The sequence below is a fragment of the Camelus ferus genome, chromosome 32 (genome assembly GCF_009834535.1).
Source record: "Camelus ferus isolate YT-003-E chromosome 32, BCGSAC_Cfer_1.0, whole genome shotgun sequence".
NCBI lineage: Eukaryota > Metazoa > Chordata > Mammalia > Artiodactyla > Camelidae > Camelus > Camelus ferus.
Window position 1 is genome coordinate 15,118,529 of NC_045727.1, and position 20,852 is coordinate 15,139,380.

At 43.8% G+C, this 20,852-nt stretch overlaps 1 protein-coding gene across 3 annotated transcripts in view; it reads left to right on the top strand.

Moving 5' to 3' along the window:
• Positions 1-20,852, top strand: part of TTC28 (tetratricopeptide repeat domain 28) — a 477,930-nt gene that overhangs the window by 413,416 nt on the left and 43,662 nt on the right. The window lies entirely within an intron of this gene.

The following is a 20,852-nucleotide window of genomic DNA, read 5'->3' on the forward strand; positions in this document are numbered from 1 at the left end:
TTGCCATAACCAATTTTGTAAAAATTCTTTGAACTAATCAAATCTCAATATGTCTGACTTTGTATATCCTGCCCTTTGCCCCCGTGAAATTCCCTGGCTTTTTATTTCTGATTGATTCTGTGCAGCTTTATCTAACAATCAATATTTAAGACATTTAATATATAGATCTTGACTTATCTTGCTTTGGGAAAATAACTCCAGTAGAGCCACCAGGATCCTCACTGAACTTGGCTAACATAAGTATTGTTTTCATCCCATTTGTACTTTTATGATTTGAGCACAGTGGTAAGGAGGCCCTGTAGGGGTACCATCCTTGCCTGCCCCGCCGCACCCGCACAGAGAGATGGGTTAGGTAGGGATGATCATTGCTCGGGCTTCATGGCCTGTTCCCTTCAGCGTCTGATGGTGGACCATTTCCTGCTTATATCTCTCCCCGCTTAACGCAGCACACACCAGGTGTGGGTGGGGCTCCAGTTTCGCTCATGGCTTCTCATCTTCCTCTTGCTCCCAAACCATGGGCATTACCCCTGCTCACACTTGATTATTAGACTTTCCCTTGGAAATGGAATCTTCCTCATGGGTGCGGGTCTACAGGCCTGGCCCAGTGTCTCACTTGATTTCTAGGCTTGACCTTCCCCCTCTATACGAGTGGCCCCCCTGGAAATCACCTCAAACTCAGCACATCCAAAGTCATACCTCTTCTCAGGGAGTACCCCAATCTGGTTCTCCATTATTTCCACTTTTCCTGTTTATTTGAGTCTCCGTCTTTTCCCCCAAGTTCCTTAATTTTGAGGCCTTTAAATCACTTGTCCTTAAATTTCTCTCTCCTTTATTGATCTTTATTTAATCAGTCACTAAACTCTGTTAAAAATCTTACCCATTTGCTTCTTGAATCATCCTTTCTTGTCTCCTGCTTTGGACCAGGCTCTTATAAGGACATGTCCACGTGACCAAGCTGGCCTCCCTGCCTCCTGCCTCCTTCTCCTTCAGTACTTCTGGCCCTCTGCTGTCTGAGGAGTTTTCTAAAAGCTCCACTGTCGCCTGACTGCCCTGACGCACATCAGCCAGAGCCCACAGAGAACAGTGGTGGTCGAGGAGTACCTGAGATGAGCTGGTCACCAGGCCCCGGCCTTCCACACGGCTTGTTCCACTCGAGCTCCCAGAGGCCACCCCATTCCAGGCGGGGCCAGGTTCTTCCCCTGAGTGTGCATCTGCTTTCTTCTTCTGCCAGTGTGGGACCCCTGGAGTTCTGTCCCCCGGGGCAGTGCTTTTCCTGGAAGTCTTACGCACACATTGAAGGCAGGATTTGCTTACACAGGTGGGTAGAAGCCAAAGAGGACGGAAGGTGTCAAGGAGACTTGTCAAAGTAGAGAATACCTGCTGGGAGCTGACCCACTCATGCTTTTCCCTTTTTTCTACCTCCAACCAGGATTTAGAAAAGTCTGAGCACACAGTATATAGAACTCTGACGTATACTTGTTGGTTAACTAGAAGTAAGTAGAACAAATTGGCTCAGTCCCAGCGATGATGTTCCCGAATGCCAGAGTGAGGGCTGGAGAGTGATCATGTCTTATCTCTACATGACCAGCTCTTAACAGTGTCTGGTACCCGAGACCCTCAATGAATGTTCATAGGGTGAATGGATGAGTAAAGGAAGAAAGAGTGAACTGCTGGGGGCGGGAGGACCCCTTCTCCAAGTACTGTCAGTATGACATCATTCGTGTCAGGTCGGTGTGGCGTCACCAGTGTAGTGAAGCATGATGCAGTGATAACTTGTTTCAGTTACTTCTCATGTCCTTCTAGCTTTTTCCTTCCCACTTCCACCCTCCTCAACACTCAAAGAGGTGGACTTATCCAGATCAGATAATTAATGCAGACCTTGAACTAACATCCACATTACAAAACCTGACCCCTAGGCTGGCACATGAATCTCTTCTGAGCCTCAATAACACATTAAACTCGTTAAGCCTTCAAAAGTAATGAGATGTTCTTTCCTGGCTTTTGATAGACTTATGCTAATGCAGTGAGGAGTCACTGCTAATAAGCAGGGAGAGGCAGAGTTGATTTAAGGATCTGTCACTTCCAAAAACATACTGTCTGATGAGGACAAAGTTATCATTGTGAACTTGTCTTTTTCTTTATTCCTGTGCATGCTGCTCATCTCCCTGCTAATTAGAGACCACAGGAAGTAACACTTCATTTTCTAGTGGCCCTCATAAAAGCTTCCTGCTTTCAGGAGGGACTGAGTGCCTTCCCGTCTCCGGAGTCAGCCCGTGGCTGCCCTGCGCTCATTCCCCTGCCAGGACCTCCCGCAGGCCTGCTGCTGCCATGGCTTCAGTTCCTTTTCTGCGCCCTCACCTCCAGTCTCACAGGTGGAGCAAGCAACAGTGGACACGTCCACCTGAAGCTAGAAGGTGGATTCACGCATCCTATCCATGAAGGGATAAACCACGGGATAGCTTTCAGATCTCACGCTAGGTTAATACATACATTTACTAATTTAGGCTGATGAGGGTGCAACTATGTAGGTCACGTTTGGTTATCATCGTGAGGTCAGAGACGGCCTTTCTCAAGATTAAATAGACTGAGTGACACACAGCATTGATTTCCTTTCCTTCAGCTACCCCCTCCAGACTTTCTTTTGGACTTGCTTCTCTGTGATGTTTTGGGTGACGCATCCCTGTGGAGAACTAAGAAATCACTTAGTGGTTGTTTCCAAGGTGCTTTTTGCTAGGTCTGGGTAGTTTTGCTGTCCTGGGCTTCCCCTGTTTCCTTCTGTCTCGGCATTTGTGTGCTTCACTCTTGGCTGCCCCAATCACAGTAGTGTTCAGTAGTGTTTACCGTGTGGAGTTCATTTGGTAATGTCTCTCTCCCACTGGACTGGAGGTCCACTGAGGGCAGAGGCTGGGCCTGTCTGAATTCCTGTCAGTACAGTACCTGGAACGTGGTTGGCTCTCAGGAAGTAGTCATTGAATAATTAAATGAAATGGGTCTACCTTTTTTCAATATAAACACTGTTAATTCTTAGTTATGTTAATGCTGAAGCTAGGAAGGCTTCTGATCAATGCTAGAATTTGTCTGGCTATGAACAAGAAAAAAAAATTTCCAAAGAAGGACATGAAGTGGACTAATATCAGAGTGAAAAGAGAGGGAAAAAGGAGGGTGGGGTGGGGAGTGTGTGTGTGTGTGTGTGTGTGTGCGTGCTCGCACGTGCGCAAACATTATTTCAATCAAGCATTAGCTAATGCTTTATTGTTATTCTCTTCCTGTCGGCTCCTCCTAATTTAGTTCAATGTTGATTTTTAAGCCCTAGAGAGAAAAACTCACCAGGGTTTATGGTGAGTAAGGACTTTCAATTATGGTGTTTTTGAATGTTGGAAATGGCTAAGTCTAGAAGGATAGAGAATTATAGTTGGAGGAAAGTTACAAGGAGGAAAAAAGCTATTTGTCTAACTTATCTTTGAAAATGCGTCAAATAGGCAAGAGAATCTAGATTCTGTGAAATGTGAGGCCCATGGCAGGTAGGGCTTTTCAGTTTATGGACACAGCTTTGATTTCATCTTACATCACTAAGTAATATTGTAAAACCAAGATGCATAAGGTGCCTTGCTGAGTGCTGTGTTATGCCAAGTTAATGCTCATGTTTTAACTCTGACTCCCTGTTAGAATCTCTCAGCTTGCTTCTTTTTGGACAAAGAAGAGAGAAATGGCCTCCTTTGGCCACTGGCCATGTGTCGGACACAGGGGAACATACTGACTGGCTGTCTGCTGCATCCTCTGAGGCAGTGACTGTGGTACCCATTTTACATAGCAGAAAGCCTAACGAAACTCAGAGCCCATTAGTGAATGAACGGTGGAGGGGTCACAGCTAGTTAAATGGTGGAGATGGAATTCAAATGTGGGCTTTAGAAAGGGGTTCTCAAAAACAGAGTGCCGTGCCTCCCGGGGCTCTAGAATTGCGGTTTCAAATGATTTTGTTTGAGGATGAGAAAAAGACAGACAGAAAATGACTCATTCACTGCCTTTCCAGACTTTTGCTGTCCCTTTGGAGATTTCTGTAGACTTTTCTCCACCCCTTCTGGAAACTACCATTGAGTCTCCAAGTACTGAGTCTTCTCTAGTCTCGTTGGTCCCAGAAGTAAAATGGAGGAAAGAGAAATGTAGAAAAATATACAAGATGAAAAGTAGAGAAATGTTCTGTCACAGTGCAATCTAACACATCATTTAAACAATCTTACTATGGTGAATTTGAGAGCGAGGAAAATGGTTTCTCATTGACAAATAAAAGTTCTTTGGCTTGAAGAATATTTTCAAAAAATAAATCCTTCATTACCCTAGGTATTTCTTGAAATGAAAACAGTTCATATCAAGCCATATCATGAAAGAAATAATTCAGCAGTCCTTGAGAATTTACCTAGTTTCCATTTAAACATTAAAGTGATCATTTAATCTTACATATAATTCCCTGAACTCTCTCTAGATAATTGCTTTGGTGATTTTAGCTCAACCTTGAAACAGACTTGGATCTGTTGTATATTTGACTTCATTTGAAAGAAAGAAACAGTTATAAAGAAGTAGAGACTTCAGAGGTTTAAACCCTTTGTCCACAAGGACCAGAGGAGAAGTAAGTGTGTGCAAGCCCAGAATGGAATGAGGTATCAGCTCTAACAATAATACCGCCCGTTCTATTGGTAGGACTTTATATAACGTCTACGAGGCATCTTCACATATAAGCTTCAGTTAATCTCTACAGTGGCCCTGGGGGATGGGCAGGACGAATATTGGGGTCCCTCTTTCTGAGACAAGGAAATTGAGCCTCAAAAACTGACTCCTCCAAGGTCACACAGCTAAAGGATAAAGTCAGAACCTGAACCCAGACCTCCAGGCTCCAAACTATTGCTGTTTCTACCAAGCCATTTGTCTCTCAAGAGCCAAGTATTTGCTGTGGATAAGCTCTTGTTAGATTTGCCAAGGCTCATGCAGAGTCTCCGATAGTAATAGAACTTTTCCTATGTTTGAGACATTTGGACATTGCCTGGGGTTTGTAACAGTATTTATAAAAATGGAATTTGAGCTGTAATAATGAAGTTCTAAATTATTTTCTGTGTAACAATCAGCTTTCAGATGAGCTAAGTTTAAGTCAATAGTATGTGAATAAACTGATCTACTTAATAACTTCTACATAGCTTGGGCATGTGAGTTCCAGGATAAATCAGAAGCAGCTTAAATCAAAATGGGATAAGAAACAGGCAGCAGAGGAGAAATAAATAAGATGTCACTTAGTGTGATGCAACTCTGGTTAAAAGAACAGCTGTGAAGGGTTTGCAATTAATATTGTGTGGACAATTTTAGAAGCAATTTCCCCAGTAACTTAGCCTTGTATCCAGACAGAGTTTGAATTTTTTTATCCATTTATTCATTCAGCAGCTATTTGCTGAGCATCCCCATAATTCCAGTCACTCTGCTGGGCCCCAGGATTTCAGAGAAAAGACACGTTTCCTGTCCTTGGGCATTCACAGACCAGTGAATTTGTGGGTGTTGTGAACAGAGACTCTCAGAGGGACAGATGAAAGTTCACGAAGGTCTAGCATTCATCTTATGGACACCAGATTTTCAAATCTTTTATTTTCTTGAAGTTGGAATTTTTAGTATTTCATATTACAAGAGATAATGCAATCACTTTGATTTGTGAGAAACTCAATTATTGAGACATTCATTCAGTAGATGTTTATTAAAGGCATACCATGTGCCTGGTCATCTGCTGGGTATTAGAGTTGCAGAGATGAAACCAATAGATTTCCTGTGGTAAGGAGATCTCAGCCTCAAAGGAGAGAAATGACAAATACGCCCTGTTCAAACTGCTGCTTACAGCTGCATGACCTCTGGCAAGCAGTTTAATCTCATGGAGTTTTGTAACAGTAAAATGATAATGCCTGAAAGCAGTAGGAGGGAACTGGGCCCATAAGAAGCCTTCAGGTACTTGCCAGTGTCAGCTGTCATGAGAGAAGTGGGAGAGGCACACAGAGGTCCCAGGAGCCACTCATGCCTCCAGGAGGGCTTAGTTGGGAGAGGCTTCCTTGAGGAGGTGCTGCTTGAGCTGCACTGGAGATAGAATGAGTTTTTGGCAGACCAGCAAGGCAGTGTGTACCCTGGTGGGTGTGCAGCACAAGCTGAGGCATGGGATGCAGGGAAGACAGCGCTGTTGGAACGTCAAGTACAGGGAGAACTGTGACCCAAACACCCCGAGAAGCGGGCTGGAGAGGTATGATGGGGCCAGATGCTGTGTGGCCATGGAGGGTGGTGGCATGTCGCCCCACAGCCAGGGGCAGGAGGTCTGGAGCTGAGAAAGACACATGGCCCAGACAATCCAGCGAGAACTCAAGATCATTTTGCCCTTTCTCTCTGAGGCTGTTGGGTTAAATATTCTACGTGGTCTATTATTTTAGGGAAAAAGAGAACCATATAAAAAACCCACTAGCCAGTTAAGTCTACCTTCAAGCAAGAAATATTGTGCATACAAGGGGGAAGTCTCACTTTCTAGTTCTAGAGAAAACCAGGAAATTAATATTCTGATTTGGTCCAGTGAATGCTGTAAGAGTAAGTCAAGTATAAAATATGTACATTTCCTAGTAATGTCTTTGGTTGTGTTGGCAGAAAATTACCCATCCAGGATAAATGTTCCGAGAGACAAGCAGGGTGTTAGCTGTGCATAGTTCAAACCGAAATCCCTTCTCTTTTAACCCAGACCCGGGGCCTGACTCTGTGACAGCCTACCATATGACATGGTGTCAAACACTCTTCTTACCCCATCCTCTGTTAGGATTAAAATTGAACACTTTTGTCATGGTGTCAGTAAAAATAAACCAAAAAGAAAACAGTCAGATGAACTGGTCTCCGTTTTCTGAAGGGCAGATGAAGCTGTTGTCACACACCATGGTGGCAGAGCTGTCATAGGAGCTCACCGGCCCTTGGTTTAACCACAGGAAACATGTTTTCTTAAATTATTTTGGCCATATACGGTATTTTCTTAAATGAAAAATGCTCACAGTTAGCATGCCTGACCCTGGTTGGCCTGATCATTTCATGAAGAATAATAATGTTATTATGGCAGAACCGTCTGGAAAGAATGTCGGCTCGCCTTGCTCAGATTCTCAGTGACCTCGCGCGGACACTCAGAGAGGGAGGGCTGAGTGTGCAGCCTGTGAGCTGTGGTGGAGGAACCAGTACTTTGTTCGGCATCCACGGGTTTTCACTTCCTTCTTTGGAAGAATCTCATCTTGGTGGGAAGTATAATTACCCCTGCATATGCCACTCGGGCAAGAGAACGTGTGTCCATAATCACTGAAAGGAAATACCCTGGTGTGGGAAGGGGCCGTCCCGGCGGCCTGGCGAGGGTTAGCAGCTGCCGCCAAGACGCCGCGCAAGGGGGTGGCCTGGCTGGAATACCAGAGGCACCGCTGGGTTCTGGATGTGCTAGGGAAAGCCACACTCCTGTGTGCGATGAAGCGCAGTGAGGCACTGGTAGCTCCCTTAAATGCATCGCCTGTTCAGTCACAATTTATGTTTTTATTTTAGTTTTTGAATAAGCAGTGCTTGTACTCAGTACAAAATCCAAGGGTTCAAAAGAGAAAATGGTGGACAGTTTCCCTCTTATCTTTTTCTCACAACCTAATTCTCCTTCTTGCTGCTGCCAGTGTCACCCTTTCCTGGGTGCCCATCCAAAGAAAATCTCACCCATTTACTCTTGGTACGTCTGTCTCTGCTTCCTGAGGCCAGTGACAGGGCCTGGCAGTAGGTGTGGCAGAGCCGCTTTGTAACCTGCGTTCTGAATGTAGAGCCGACATCAAAAACACGAGGTGATGTGGGGGAGGGGTACAATTAGGCCTGTGTGACAACAAAATAGCAATGTTACATGATGTTCTGTAGTAGTTGAATATTTGTTTTGCATGTCTCATTTTACCCTTATTACAATCTAGGAAACAGGCAACAGCAGGTATTATTATGCCCACTTTACAGATCACAAAACTGAGGTGAAGAGAAAGTGCCTTTCGGTATGTCTTATAGCTGCTCGGGGGCAGAATTAGATTAGAGATGTTCTACCCATTCCCCTTGTGTTCTGTCCAGTGTCGCAAGCCTGATTTTAGGGGCATTGATTCTCTGTTACTATATATTTTGAGTTGTAAATAGAATCTTTTCTGATTTTAGAAATACCTTTGTCTCTTGCTTTCAATAAAATACTGGAACAAGCAATATTGTGAAGGGTTATTAAAGACCTGTACTAAGAAAAATTATATCATTATAACTAATCTCTGAGCCCTTCTCTGTTCCAGGCACTGTGCTAGGTGCTTATGCATGCCATTTAATGCCATACATTAATGCCTGGTATTAACCCATTTTTCAGTTGAGGAAACTGAGACATGGAGAGATAAAGTAACCTGCCAGTGGGTCTACAACTTGAAAGTGGTAGAACTGGAATTCAAATCCAGATCTGTGCCTATTTCTGCCAAGAAGTGCTGCCTCCCCAGGTTGGGCAACCAGAGCAGAAATGATTATTATCTCCATAATATAGATATTTTATTTATTTAAAGATGTAGCAAATACATATGGGTCGTGATTATTAGCAATTATTAAAAGGTGATAAAAATTCAGTGTCAAGCTCTATTAAAATATCATAGAACATTAAAGAAGTAAAAGCTTGCTTCCTGCTTTCAGGATGTTACCATCAGGTTGCATAGAAGTAACACAAATAAGCTTCAGAGCATAACATGATCATGAAACCATGCTCGGAAATATGGAATCAGAGAGGTTTGAAGTTAGAGAGGCCCGGGAGGTTATTTAGAGACTCCTTCCAAGCCTGAAGTCATCCTTTTCCCTCTGATTTGTGTGTCAGTGATACCACCAGCCTCCCGAGACATCAAACCCACAGACATGGAGTTCTAGTACATTCCTTCCACTCCTTCATCTCCAGTCTTCTGAGGAGCAGCCTTGCAAGCTAAATTTAAAGTGACCATCACTGCTGCACCCTCCCTCCTCCACAGGAAGACCTATGAGCCCACGTCTGTTCTTCCACATCCCTTTCCAGCCCTGCCAACCATGCTTCTCCTGGTTCACATCCTGTCAAATCTGGGCTGAGGAAAGGATACTAAACCAGATTCCTGGACCCCAGTCTCTGTGCAGTCCAGGCAGCAGACTCTGCAGGCACAAGGTCCCTCCCGAACCGTGGCTGTCCTGCTGCTCCCCTGACGAAGGCGGCAGTGACACTTCTGTGCAGGTCCCCACGTCCACTCTCACTCAGCCTCCCCACAGCAGTGCCTGTCTTTTCTCCACCTCCCCACTTACCAGGCTCACGGGCTTACCTCTTCTACTGCTTGGGGTGGTATCTTCATCGAGATGCCTTCCTGCCACAGAGACGTGTGGCAGAAAGGGCGCTGGTCTGTGTTGTTTGTGTTGGTGGGGAGTTGGAGCCACACTGAGTACCCATCACTGGAGGAGGGGATGGGTGAAGTGTGGGGGTGATGCAGTGGTGGGGGTGACAGTTGTGGTGGTTCCACTGCCAGTGTGGTGAAATAAGCTTCTCCCACAAATAACAGCTAAAAGCTTGGGGAAGAGAAATACCAACTACCTGAAGGTACTGAAGAGTGAACAGAAGCAAACGAGTCTGGAGAGGAGCCATAACATGGCAGAAAGGGATGGCTTTTAGCCTAAGGTCAGACCACAGTCAGCAGCCACATTTGGCATTTAGAACTCCAATAAAACACAAAACCCTGTCTGGTCTGAAGAACCAGATGACAGTGTTCAGGGTGATCACAGCCTGTGTATAAACTCTGCCCACATCTCTGGCTGACCCCTGAACTGCAAATACACGGGACAGAGTCTAGCTAAAGATTTGAATTATCACTCAAGAAACAGAATTTTTCATTTGAATCCAATCAAGTGAATAGCCTACTTTAAAAAAAACAAAATCAACCCTCTTTAGCAGAACATAACAGAATTCACAACACAACTTTCACAACATCCTGGATATATTGAAAAATTATTTGACTTATAAAGAACCAAGGAAATATGACTTAATTTTAAGAGAAAAGACAGTCAACAGATATCAAACCTGAGAAGACTCACATATTGGAATTAGCAGATGAAAATTTCAAAGCATTTATAATGATGTCCGAATCAACACATTACACAGACGGGAACAGTGATTCAAGTGATGTGGATTTCTCATCAGAAAGGATGGAGGGCAGAAGACATCGGAATGACATCTTGAAATGCTGAAAGAAGAAACCGTTGATCCAGAATGTTAGAAACAGCAGAAGAATCTTTCAAGAATGAGGGCAAAATAAATGTGTTTTCAAATTTAAAAAATACTTGAGTGTTGATAATCAGAGGACCTATATGATAAAAAGTCCTAAAAGAAGCTCTTCTGGTTGAAAGGATAATGCTGGGGAGAAGCTTGGACCTTGAGGAAGAAAAGCGAGCATCAGAAATGGAAAATCATTGGGTGAAAACAAGAATAATTTTCCCTTATCTTTTTAAAGTATATAAGACTATGTAAAACAAACCAAAAAAAAAATCAAATTATTCTATGGTATTTATACTGAATATAGCTGCTATGCATGTCACAATTACACAATAAAAGTTGGAGATGGTGCTAAGTGGACCAACTGGTTGCAAGGTTTTTACTTTTTTACTTGAAATGATACTTTGAAAAGTTAAGGATATATGTTCTGATCCCCAAAACAATCACTGTACACAATAGAATGGTGTATAGCTAAAAAGCCAATATAAATTAAAATGAAATTCTAGAAAACATTCAGATAATCCAAAAGGAGGTAGGAATAGAGGAAGAGGGGTGGAAAACCTCACAGATAAAAAGATTAATGGACCCGGAACACATCAAAATCATAAATGTAATCATAGTCATAATGACAGCATTTCAAATGACATGAACCAAAATTTAATAGAATTAAAGGGAGAAATAGACATTTCTGCAATTGTATTTGGCAATTTTAACACTAGTCTGTATTGATAGAACAGTTTTAATTTGATAAAACAATTAGAAAAAAACACCCCCCCAAAACAGATGAAAAAACACCAACCGCTTGACTTAATTACATTTGTAGAACACTACATCCCCAAACTGAAGAGCACAGGCAGACCTCATTTGATTGCATTTTGCTTTCTTGCACTTCACAGATACTGTATTTTTTTTACAAATTGAAGGTTTGTGGCAACCCGGCATCAAGTCTATTGGCGCCATTTTTCCAACAGCATTTGCTCACTTTGTGTCTCTGTGTCACATTTTGGTAATTCCTACAATCTCACAAACTTTTTCATTATTATATTTGTTGTGGTAATCTGTGATCACTGATCTTTGATGTTACTGTTGTAATTGGTTTGGAGCATTGTCTGTCTTATTTTTTAAAAATCGCCACAGCCATCCCTACCCTCAGCAGCCACCACCCTGATCCGTCAGCCAGCGACGAGGCAGGACCCTCCACCACCAAAAAGATTTCCACTCACTGAAAGCTCAGATGCTGGTTAGCATTTTTTTTTAACATTAAAGTATTTTTAAATTAAGGTAGGTACATTGTTTAGACACAATGCTATTATTGTGTGCTTAATAGACTGCAGTATAGTGTAAACATAACTTCTTTGTGCACTGGGAAGCCAGAAAATTCATGTGACTCACTTTATTAAGAGATTGGCTTTATTGCGGTGGTCTGGAACTGAGCCTGTAACATCTCCAAGTCATGCCTGCACATATTTTTTCCAAGTGCCCATGGCACATTCAACACTATAGACCATAAAACAAATCTCAGTAAATTAAAAATAATTGAAATACTATGTAGAGTATGTGTTCTGACCTGAGATATTTGGAAATTAAACACACTTCTAAATAATCTGTAGATAAATGAAGAAAACAAAAAGGAAATTTAAAGACATTTCTAATAAATGATGAAGAAAATAAATATCAAAATTTGCAATGTGTAGCTAAACATACACAGAGGGAAATTTATAGCTTTAAATGTTTATATTAGAAAAAGAGAAAGACGTGAAATCAGTGACCTGAGTTCACACCTAACGAAGCTAGAGAAGGAAGAGCACAGCAAAAAGAAGGGAGTGACAAGCAGAATCGATGAAAGAGAAAATATTAAAAATGATATAGGAAAATTCACAAAATAAAACTTGCCTCTTTGAAAAGAGCAAACAATGGATAAACCTCCGGTGAGACTGGCTAAGAAGAGCTAGACCGTGGATTGTGAATGTAAGAGCAGAAGGAAGTGTTATCGCTGCAGGTCTTAGGCACATTAAAGGGGTAAGAGGATATTAGGAACAACTTCATACCAATTCATTCAGCAACTAAGATGAAATGGGAGAATGCCTTGAAAAATGCATTTTAGCAAAACCAACACTGGATGAAACAATATAAATAGCCCTGTATCTAGGAGAGCAATTTAATTCCATAAAAAACCTTTAACGACGACAACAAATTCTCTTAAAGCCTGGGTGGTTTCACTGATAAATTCTATTAAATACTTAAGAAAAAAGCCCACAACTTTACACATAAAAAGTTATGTGACAATATGCACATCAGGAAAATAAAAAAACGAGCATCTTTAGTCATCAAGGAAATGTGGTTTAAATCACAAGAAGATGCCGCTACATAAAAGTTAAAAGACTGACGAAACAAATGCTGGTGAAAATGTCGAGCAACAGGAATGCTCCTGTGTGACTGGGGTGACTGTAACTATACAGTCACTCTGGAAAAGTTCTAACAGTTTGTACGAAACTAAACATATACCTACCCCACGGGCCAGCAGTTTCACTCCTTGTTATCTACTCAAGAGAAATGAAAATATCCGTTCACAAAAAGAATTCCACGTGAATGTTATTAGCAGCTTTATTCATAATATCCCCAAATAGAAACAGTGTAGGTGTCTATCAGCAGGAGAGAGTTTAAACAAACAAATCACAGGACGAATGGTACTCGGCAGGGAGTAACAAACTACAAGCACAAGTAACAGCGCGGAAGAATCTCAGAAGTGCTTTGCTGAATGACAGGAGCCTTCTACAGAAGAGTACACGCTGTAGGATTCCATTTATATGAAGCTCTAGAACAGGCTTACTTAATCCATGGTAGAAAAAAATCAGAACCGCAGCTGCCTCTGGAGTGGTGAGGGCAAAGATGGCCTAGGGAGAGTCGCGAAGGAACTTTCTAGGGTGGAAGTAACGTTCTCTATCTTGATAGGGTTTCTGAACACAAGTGCATGCCTTGGTCAGAACTCATTGACTGCATATGAAGATTTGTGCAGTTCATCTTATTTTTATTTTTTTTACTGTCTATAAATTTCACATTAAAAATTGTGAAACAAATAATTGTACTGTAGCTCATAATACACCTTCTGAAGTATTGAGAGGAACTTTAATTGAAGTCTGAAAATTTATTTGGAATTGCATCCAGAATACAAAATGAATTGACAAATGGAAAGAGGGAAAAATAGTTGAATAGATATGCGATAGAGCAGTTTTAGTAAAATGTTAATGATAGAATCTAGGCAATAAGTGTTCGGGTATTCACCATAAAATTCTTTCAGCTTTTCTGTATGTTTCATTCTTTCATGATGAAGTTTTGGGAAAACATAGATGTGCAGCATGGGCATAGGGATCTTAAAATAGAGCAGAAAAATGAGAAAGAGGATGAAGTGTGTAATACAATGTCGTTAACATGATTAAAACACCTATATCTAGATTTAGGGAAAGAAATTCAGGCAAAATGATACACTATACACATTAGAACAGTTGCCATTGGGAGAGGGAATGTAAGTGGGGTCCAGGGATGTGCGGATACGTGACAGATGGGAGATGGGGTGGGCGCATGGGTGGATGGAAAGCAGTAAACTCAGCCTTATCTCGGCCTAACCAGCTACTATGCCATTTTACACAAGTTGTTTAACATTCTTTAGACTCACTTTTCACATCTATAAAATGGGGATAATGCTCTCCACCTCGCAGAGTTGTTTTGAGCCTAAGATTAGATAATGTTCAGGAAGTTGTAGCACAGCTCCTGATCTGTGGTAGACACACAGCAATGGTCTGTCATTCTTTCGTTTTCTTTCCACTTGTGTAAATCCTCAGTGTCCTTTAAGGGGCTTTCCTTCTTTAACTCTACCATACCGTGCCTTGTTTTCCAAAGACCGTGAGCACTTGCAGACCATTCCTTTCTATCCCATGTCGTCTACACGTGTAGAGTTGCCCTGTGCGTATCCATCTTGTCTCCTCACTGACCGTCCCATGGCTTCTTAAGGACTCACAGTGAAGCTTTGAGTGTCCCTCTGCTCGGCTGTCACCCAGCATTGTTATGGTGTAGTCACTGTGTGTCTCTCTCTGGACCAGAAGGGCAGGGGCAGCATCTGTATTGCTCCCTATTTGGTCTCCACATGGAAGGAGCTCAGCAAATGTTGGTTGAATGAATGAAAGAATGGACATGACCTTTTCCTCACTGCTCTTTTCACTCAGTGCTGTCTGGTAAGCATGTTGATTTTGCATTGCTTTTACCCATTGTCAGACTTGCTGAACTTGTCCCTGCACACTGATGCAGTGGTACGAGCCCAGCCCAGGTCTGCTGTAGGGTATCGCTCCAGACACACACCGCACTCAAAGACGAGGACCTTCTCTTTGCTGTGGTAGAGGAGCACAAGGGGTGTTTTTTCAGCTATTCTGTTAAACTCTGGGTAACACGTTACAGCTGAAAGTGGTCTTAGATTTTATGTAATCAAGCCCTTGAACACAAAAGTTAGATGAAAGGATCTGGTTATTCAAAGCCAGTTGGGATTAGTCAGAGAGAGAGCCAGGAAGGAGAGTGGACGAGTTGGAAGCCACTACCCTCTCTGCTCTGTCTTCTGCAACAGCCTCATCTCATCCTTGATGTGGTCCGGACCTCCTCCTCCTCTTATTTGGGCCAAAGACAAACTCAAAGCCTGATTTTAAAATAAAATCCAAACGACTATTTGGAACCCTATATTTCAGCCGGAAGTGTTGGTTTTGCATTGTGTTTGGGGCAGATGGAAGCCAGCTGAAATGGCCCCAAAGCCAGGAGGGGCCTTTGGCACAGCCTCAGCCTGATATTTCTTTGTCTTCAAGTCAGTCCAAGCTACTCATTAGGAGGCCTCATTTCAGCAAGTGGTCTGCTGCCTGCGGGGCCATCCTGGGATCACCACAGCCTTCCCTTTAGCCCATCTTGTCATTCCTTCTCCACCTTCGCCACATTTCTGGATCCTGGAAGACAGCTGAGGAAACTAGCCTCCTTACTTTCTCTCTGGGAGGGCCAGATACTGAGCATATGTGCCCCTTATTCTCGTAAAGGGGTCCCTGTGCTGTTTTCCTGAGATCATCCCCTTTAATTGGGTGAATGTACAGGGATTTGTTTAAGCCTTCCTTTGGCAAGCAAGCATCAGGATGCATTTACTTTTAAAAGAATTGTTTAATGTATTCTAAAAACCTTAAAAACAAAGATGTCCACCAACTGGCATTGTTTTTTGCCCCACAGGGTGCCAATGAGCGCTTTCTTCAGGTAAAAACCCTCTCTAGAAGAGCCTGCCTCTTTCTTTCCTAGAAAATTTTGGCCCATCCTTACTTTTCTTTTCTCTAATCACTAAAAAATAAAAAAAGAAATGTAGCCGCCACAGGAACTTCTTTCCTGGATTCCAAGGCCTGTGGAGTACGTGCAGCTGAGGGCTGGTGACCTGGGAAACACTTCCAGGTGAAGCAGGAGAGACCGTAGTTCAGGATCTTAGGGATTCCATTTAATGGGCTACAGCATTTCTCCATTTAACATTGCTTCATAATTTGTGCTGTAAAAATAGCTCTGGAGAAATCTAAGCCATTATTACTGCTGGTCTTTAAATCTGGATGTTCCAGTATTCCATCCTGTGTTTCAATGACAGATCTCGCTGTGGTTTGTCACTTCTCACGACACACGCAGTAAATCCTGGATGCAGAGGTAGCGGTTCCCAACCCTATCCTACCTTGAATAGACACAACTTTTCTCTTTTGGTCTCTCAGCAGCCACTATTGAGCTATGCTTCTTCAAGTTTTAAAAAATGAAAAACAGACCACCAGCAGAATGATTTGGATCTGTGTAGATTTTGTGCGGATGCCCAGTGGGAAAAGATAGGCCACCCTGATCCAGAGGGACAGCAGATTAAGCCTCTGCCTCCCGCAGCTCACCGGGGCCTGGTTCGCCCGCCTGCGGCGACAGAAGCCATTTCAGTCTTCGCGTTTCTTTGTGACCAACATGCCTACACAGCCACCGAGCTGTGCATTCTCTCTAGCACCAGCAGCTTTTATTCCTGCTCCCACCCTGCTGTAAACCTAGAAACAAATATTTAGCTGGCTGTGGAGTGCCATCTAGATGAGCGCTCTCCCTCCTGGGGGTCTGCTGCGCACACAGCGCGCCTGCCTGGTCCTTTCACGTTGCACAGGACACATAATATATTTACGTCTCGCGTAACCATAGAAACCTGTTGTGTCGGAGAAGACTTTATGATTTTGCTGCTCTCCAGAAAGAGATGAATAAAGCCACAGGGCAACCTGCCACCTCTTGTTTAGTTACTTTGTAATCGTTTAGCAATTAAGACTGCAGAACGTATTTACTATAATTTTCACATTTGCAGACATTTTATAGAGTATTGAATATACATAAGGAAATAAAAACACTTGAGACATTATTTTAGAAGACAACTCAGGTTCTTTTGGTATTACTTACATAATTTGTACTTTATTAATTATTCTTAAAAATGGCTGGTCTTTTTTTTTTTTTTTTTTTTTTCGTTCTGTGATAGAGTTTCTTTTAGGTAATCCCTAGCATGAGGAATGCATACATTTTGTTATGCTGGCTATACAGGAGGACTGTAGAAAGAACACCAGTTTGGGAGTTGGGAAGAGTTGGAGGTGATGCCCAGTTTGAATCTGGGCTCTTCTCCTTACTGGTGGGGCTTCCTGGGGCAAGTGACAGAGTCACACGACTTTTAACAAAAACCTATGAAATGGGCATAATGATAGTATCTACTTTGATGGGTCATTGTGACCAAAGCAATAACATAGGGGAAATACCTGGATATGATAAAGGGTCACTATTGGCACTATTATCATTTCTCTTATTCTTAACTTTTATATATATATATATTTTTTTTGTTGGGGGGAGGTAGGTAATTTGGTTTATTTATTTATTTATTTTAATGTAGGTACTGGGGATTGAACCCAGGACCTCATGCATGCTGGGCACGCACTCTACCACTGAGCTATACCTTCCCCCTTTAATTTTCATGTCTTTTATCCAATATGGAATGTACCACAAGTCCATTCTGATGCCTGCAAAAGCATGTTTTGTTTAGCATATATATGGTACTTCATGCTCATCAAAGCTTTACAAATATTTATTAATTATAAAACCCCCAAGAGAGCTGAGGAATACAAATTTCATCTCATTTCCAATTAATTCTGCACCTTTCCACTTGGTAAATACATGTATTTCAGGGCTTTTAATAGAGCAAGGAACCCCCTTGGCTCTTTTGTCTATGCCTTGGATTGTTTAAAGGAATTATCCACGATGTTGTTTTGTGGAAGCTCGAGTTAGCTGCTAGATGGCTTGGGCGACCCCTGCTGGCTGGCTGCAAAATCAGGGGTGCCCAGCCAGCTGAAAGCTGCGCCCTCACCCCCAGCCCTTTATGAATTAGCTGTGGACTGTGCAGACTGTGGGTGGTAGGGTATAATCATGGCTGCGAAGGCATGGAGTTTACTCTTATTGTTATTATTTTCTTTATTATTGTTATTTAAATGGGGGTATTAGAATGCAGGGGACGTTTCCCACTAGCTAATAACCATTTAAGTTGCATTTGGGGGCTTTCACGACTTGACAACAGCTTTTCAAAATCTCGAGCTGTTAGACCCCCTACTGGGTTAATGTGGCAGAAAAAGACAAGAACGACACCAGCCAGCAGCTTTTTGTACCGTGCGGTGTCGCAAGCATCTGGAATACAGGAGGGCACGGATCCTTGTAGAAAATCCAATTAGAGAGAGGAGGAAATACGCTTTGCTGAGAGAGGGAGAGAGAGAACAGGTTCTTCCCTAGAGGTAAAATACTTCAATATTAACAAAGCAAAATCCTCTATCACTTTGACTTGTTTCAGAAAACCAGTGTTTCTGGATATCTCCTCAGGAAACCAACACTGCAAGTGAGCAGGGGACTGTTTCTATCCAAAGTTCAATTTAAACAGTAACAAACATGACTATGACTATTCAGAGATGGTCACAGAGATTGGGGAAATCAGAGACTTTTCACAATTCCTTTTAGAAGCACTGAGACACCTTCCCCCTCAACTCATTTCTCGGTTTAAATGAAACTGTCTTAAAAAAGGATCTAGGGAATGGGGAGTGGTTTTAGAAGTCACCCCTCCCCTGCTTTTAGGGACTATGCCCCACACAAAAACTAACTCCCCTCCCACGGCCTTTGCCCAGTGTTTAGTCAGGCCTCGGCCTTCTCTGTCCACTGCTCCCTTATCCAGACTTGTTTGGTAGCTCTTGGTGACATTATTTGTATAGAAATTTCAAGTGCGTGCAATTTACCTAGATTTAGAGGAATATAAATAAAACTCCCACGTAGCTCCTCCAGCTTTTCCTCATTAAGGGGACCACGTTGTGCTGGAAAATGCATTTTCATTATGACGCATCAGGGCTGGCTGCATTTGTAACAGCTCTGAGTGAGGGCGTTCTCAGTGTCGCCTGCAGGTCTGGCTGCAGGACTCCCGTTACAAGCAGACACAGTAGGAGCTTTGCTATAATATTCTCATCTCTTTTCCATTTGTTAAAGGGGTCCTTTGGCTTTTTAATATAATTTGTATTGGTGCCATCGTAAGAAACAGACGTCTTTAAGGACCGACTAGAGCAGGTGTCTCTTCACAACTGGTGGAAGGTGTGCCCACTCCGCGCTCTCTGTCATGCTGTCCGTCCCTCCGTGTGTAAGTGCTCCTGGGTGATGTGTCACGTGTTCATCGTGTGTGCATGTGCTCCTGCCACAGACCTTCTTGGCTCTTAGTGGACAAGGGAAATGGACCTCATGGCGATCTCTGAAAACCATTTTCAGTTATAATAGCCTGTGTTATCCACAAGACATAGGATCCAATGAAATTAAAAACCATGCATAGCAAATGCAAGCTGCCGCTGCTGAGAGGCTTAGTTAAGGGAACCACCTCTGTGAACTTCGGGTTCCTCAGCCCCTGATCGCCCCCTCAGGGGACGTCTCCCTGGAACCAGCAACTTCTGAGCCCTTAGCACATGTAACGGTGGTGTGGGAAGGCACAGGCCTGAACTCAAGGCCGCCTGGTACTGGGCCCAGTTCTGCTGCTTATTGCCCAGGGGCCTTGGGCAAGTACCTGCACCCTTCCGAGTCTCCCTCAAAGCATCTTCAACAAAGACAGGGCGCTCCACCTCCCGGCTGGGCCACGAGGGTTAATGCAAGAGGCCTTCGGCTCTTACTGACGTGCCCTGGCTCTGTTGCCCTTTGGGTTGAGAATTGGGTGCCTACAGATGGGAATGGGTTCCTTATTTCAGATGCCCAGGGAAGGGCCCAGAGCTCCTCGCCCAAGAGAATGCGTTGTCTGCACACACCCTCGCTCATCTCATACGACACACCCGCCACACACACAGCTGTCACGGGACATGATGACTCACACAGTGACATGCTCATCAGGTAGATCCTAAGTCCACTGAATTCCTCTTGCCACTAACCTGAGCGTGGTCATCTACAGTAGCTGGGGTGTGTTCCGCTATGGCCAAGGGAAGGACATACCACTCGCCTGGGCTGCTTTGTGCAGGAATCCTGCTGAGCGTGGGGGCAGGCCTGCCTTGCCTGCTGCTCACTCACTGCTATTGCAAGGGGTGGAGGGAGGGTAGGTGAGGAAACAGGACTGTTCAGGCTTGGCCAGGCGGCCTTGGAACTTTGGGTCTGACATGTGGTTAAAGTGGAATCTTGCTCTTTATGGGCCCTTTGTAGGCTCTTTGGAGGTGCCCTGCAGCTTGCTGGACCTGCACAGATGACCTGTAGTCCTCCGTCTTTCTTCTGCGGGCTCCCTTCAGACACCCTCTCAGGCCTCGGATTGGTGGTGCACCCCTTCTGGCCTCTCCAGGTGGCCTTGTTGGACAGAAGCTGAGATGAGTTACGCTCACACTGTGGACATGGTCACAGGAAGCGCTCTTGCATTTCTGACCCTGGCAAACTAGCAGTGCAGGCTGGTCCCTCCCAAGACAAGCAGGGACAGGGTGGGACAGTGAGACCCCTGCCAGCAGGGCATAGGCTCCAGTTCCTCCAGCCTCTCTCCCAACTTCAGGTGTGCATTTCCACGCTCTCTGAGTGGTTCCCACGAAAACCTTCAGCAGGCCTGAGTAGGAGGGGTGCCCTCACTCCCTAACCAAATGGGCACGATGGGGACTCACTGTGTTTCCACTCCTCTCTCCAAAGACTCTTCTCACCAGACTCCTCTCTGGGCCCTCTTGACCCTGATCTGGCTGGGGACCCAAGAGTCCTGGGACAGGTTCGCAGAATCATTTCCTGTGTGCAGCTGCACGTGGGCAGCTGAGGCCAAGCGCCCGCCCCTTAGTGGCTGCTGCTCGCTGTCCTGACCCCTCAGGTAAAGAGGTCTCATTCTGACACTGTGTCACACACACACACACACACACACACACACACACACACAAGTCAGCTACAGGCTTCTCTATCTGCATGACGGGAGCAGTGTTCACTTGGTACGGGGACAGAGGGGCTTTTTCGTCCTCATTTGTTAGCTTTTTAACCAATT